The sequence below is a fragment of the Limulus polyphemus genome, unplaced genomic scaffold (genome assembly GCF_000517525.1).
Source record: "Limulus polyphemus unplaced genomic scaffold, Limulus_polyphemus-2.1.2 Scaffold2315, whole genome shotgun sequence".
NCBI lineage: Eukaryota > Metazoa > Arthropoda > Merostomata > Xiphosura > Limulidae > Limulus > Limulus polyphemus.
The window spans coordinates 156538-160256 of NW_013667925.1; the positions used below are offsets into that span (position 1 = coordinate 156538).

Here is a 3719-nt window from a genome sequence, read left to right on the forward strand (position 1 = left end):
GCTGAAAGGGCGAGCATGTTGGATGTGACGGGGATTCGAACCCGCGACCCGCAGATTGCGAGTCGAGTGTCCTAACCACCTGGCCACGCCGGGTGCTAGCCCGATTTTCTTGTTTCCTTTTAAGCGTAAAGCCATACAGCGATTACCTTCGCTGTGACCACTGAAAGTATCGAACTCCGATTTTTAGCATTATATTCCTTAAGCTTACCGCTGAGCCACAGGGGGGGTGGTCTTGTTTGTCTCTTGTATAATAAATGATGGAGAGAGAATTAACACAAAAAGTATGCTACACAGAATACATTCAAAAAGATTACTGGTGTAATTATTTTTCAGTAGATATTAATATTATGTAAACACATCCTATGAATGTCTTGCTAGATTTTTAGTCGCATATTAAACCTTAAGTTTTAAACTCACGTCTTGCGCTTTGTAGACACTGTACAAAATCTATGTTTTAAACTTCGTAGTTAAAAATCTGTGCAATTAATGTGCTTTACAACATCACTGAGGCAGTGTTGTTTTTCATTCTTTTAGAAACAATTAAAAATGAATTTACTTTGGGTATTCAGTCTCACACGTCACCAAAACCTTTTACAGTATTTATATCATTATATTTTGATGGTTCATAAAATGACTCTAGCTGTTTATGTCATTTTTTGTATTATATTTAATCCTTTGTTGTGCATCTTAATTCATTTAAAGCTGCGTACCTATTAACCGTGTTATAACTGTTTCTCGTCTTCTTTAAACATAACTTTTACAACACAGAAATTCGAATAAGTTATTACTCAAAATTCAAAAGCTTTTCATATGCAAATAGCAATTTTAAAATATTAACATTTTATAATTTGTATGAAAGTTAGTCATGGTAAATAAAGATAAGTATACACAGTTTTTAATATTACCACGTGCAAGAAAATTATTTAAATTAGAATCATATTGTAAAATATTATTCAGATTTTATTCTATATTTAATTTAATACTAAACTACAACTACTATAATTACAAAGCAACATTTCTTGAAATTACTTTAGTAAAAAAGTAAAATATTTATGTTTTTCAAAAGTGTTATTTGATTCATGTTAAATTCAATTTCCTAATATAATATATTTAACACAATAAGGTTCTGTGAATTAAGATTTTATTCTTATTGCAGATTATAAAAGTTACCCTTTCAAAGTGTTTTAATAAATTAATTACTACACGTTATTATCCGACACTTCCATTTAACCAATAAAGCATCTATGCTGTCACGTACTCGTGCTAAAATTAATATAACTTAAAGTAATTCTTCTTTGAAGACTTACCTAAAAAAAGACAGAAATATACGATGTATAACTAGAAATGGTGTATATAACAGTGCTACTAGTTATCGATCAAGAAGAAATCTGCATGGGGATTAATATCACATGCTTTATAATGCACATGTACTTCAAAGTCCTGAAACTTGAGTCAAGGACAGTGTGAGAGCGAAGAGAAAACAGCCTATTAGCTTGTACGAAGGCCTTTTTTTTTATCGTGGCAGTGTTACATATGATACACAACTGTTATTAACATCACGTAATGTTTTTATTTGCTGTTAAGCAAAAACTTACAAAATGGGCTATCTGTGCTGTGCCCACCACAGGTATCGAGACCCGATTTTTAGTGTTATAAGCCTTCAGACGTACCGCTGAACCACTGGGTAGCACGTCGCGTAAAAGTAGAATACCGATACTATAAAACTCAGTACGATCCTTTAAATTACATTGGATAATAGTTTAAACGATGATGAATGTCGCCATTTTTTGTTTTTCTTTTTAATACGAAAATTGTTTCTCAGTAGAGACTTGAAGAATAAAAAATTAAAATGTATTCATTTCGTCACACAGCGAAAAACTAAACAATTTTTTAAATATTTATCTATCAGGTGTGCCCTGCTCGTGATACTAATAAAGTTTCAAAGACATTTGCAATAAATTTACAATACAACGCTAGTAACCGGGTTTCAATATCCGTAGTGGGCAGAGCACAGATAACCCATTGTGTAGCTTTGCACTTAACTTCAAACAAACAAACAAAAATGTTTTTTGTTTCAAAATATCAACCCAAAAGCACTAAAAGTTTTTTTTTTATAATATTTGTTAAAACGAACGTGCATGAAACGCAAAATTCCACAGGATGTTCTGTTATGAGCTATATTTTCGGTGTTTCACTTTAGATGTTAACCAGATGGCGCATGCTGTTAAAGTAGACCTAGAATATTCTAGATGAAATCATGAAAACATTGTAACGTTGATGAATATTAAGAAGTGAGATATCGTATATATATATATATCCCAGTGACCCAGTCAACTGAAGCCAGCAGAAAGTCGGTGTTTAATTTTCAGTTAGTAGTGCCAGTCATTAAGTGAAGTATTTGGATCAGTGTTAGTCATTGCGTACATTCAGTTACTTCGTTGATTAGCCATAAAATTGTAAGTTTACTTTTTACGTTACTCAGAGCACCACTAGTGAGGTATTTCTATTTCAATGTCATTTGCAAAGTTAGACCTACAAGTTACAACAGTGTAAAAGCTTCTAGAAAAGTTAAGGAAGAAATAAACTCGTATGTTATCATTATGTGGACTGGGCTTCGAATTATTTAACCCAAATAATTTAAAAGAACCCGCCCTTCGAAAGAACGACAGTAGAACAATGATGTCAGAAAATGATTATTTTGTTGAAAATATAATAGAACTTTGACTAAACTTACTGTTTTCATGATTACTACAAGGACTCAAAGCGAAATAGGAGACTAGCTAGAGATGATATCACAATGGAAATAACACAAAGAGATAGAGCATTAAAAGAAGGTCAAGAAGAAAGAAACAGAAAATTAAAGGAAAGAGACAAAGGTGCAGAAAATTAAAAGATCATGAGATACGAAGACAAAATCAATAAAGCTATTGGAGATGTTCAGAGAGATTACAACAACAAAACTGAAGAAGTACATAGAGGCTATGATGACAAAACTGAAGAAGTAAAAAAAAAAAGACATGAATAGTGTAAAAACAGACATCAATGAAGTAGAAAGGAATATCAGTGACAGAATTAAAGATCTGGAAACGAATTATTAAATGCAAAACTTAAATCAGTTACACCTCTTTCTACATTTGCTGAAGTGTTCCAACCTCAAATACTATTTACTACAAAATATGGAATAAGAGAACTTATTTGGTCTACACCTATTTCCACTACTTATGTGCCATCTGTAACTGCAGCGCCTTCCTGGGTTACTCTAGTCTCGACGCTATCAAGTTAAGTTCCAAAATTCAGCTGGCCACTTCAACACTGGCTAATCAAAAAACTGACTATGATGGAAAGGTACTATGGAAGCTATACCATGTTCAGCTTAAAATCATTTCCAAAGTGATCAAGTAGAATAGCGAACAACTAGGTATTCATCTTACTGCCCATCTAAAAGGACCAGCTTTTCCGACATTAAGAAACATTCCAGCTGAGAGCCATAGTAACAACGATTGGTAACTAACTGCCTTACCCAACAAGTTTGGAGTGACACAGAAAAAGAAAGTATGCAGAGCACAGTTCCAGAACTGGATACGGAGGAATATGATTATTCATCCAAGTGTACAGAAGATTTAGAAAGACTTGCCCAATTATTATATCTGGATACGTCTTGTGAAATGATGGATTCGTTGACATTACCAATTTATAGATGCAATAACAAACGAGGATAT

The 3719-nt window shown here is 32.9% G+C and overlaps 1 protein-coding gene across 1 annotated transcript in view; it reads right to left on the bottom strand.

Annotated features, from left to right (window-relative positions):
* LOC106466597 (D-aspartate oxidase-like) overlaps positions 1-1452 on the bottom strand; it is a 68976-nt gene extending 67524 nt beyond the window's left edge. Inside the window, exon 1 of the mRNA XM_022394624.1 lies at positions 1308-1452. The gene's annotated coding sequence lies outside the window, so the exon portion shown is untranslated. The remainder of the gene's footprint in view (positions 1-1307) is intronic.
* Positions 1453-3719: the final 2267 nt, after the last annotated feature.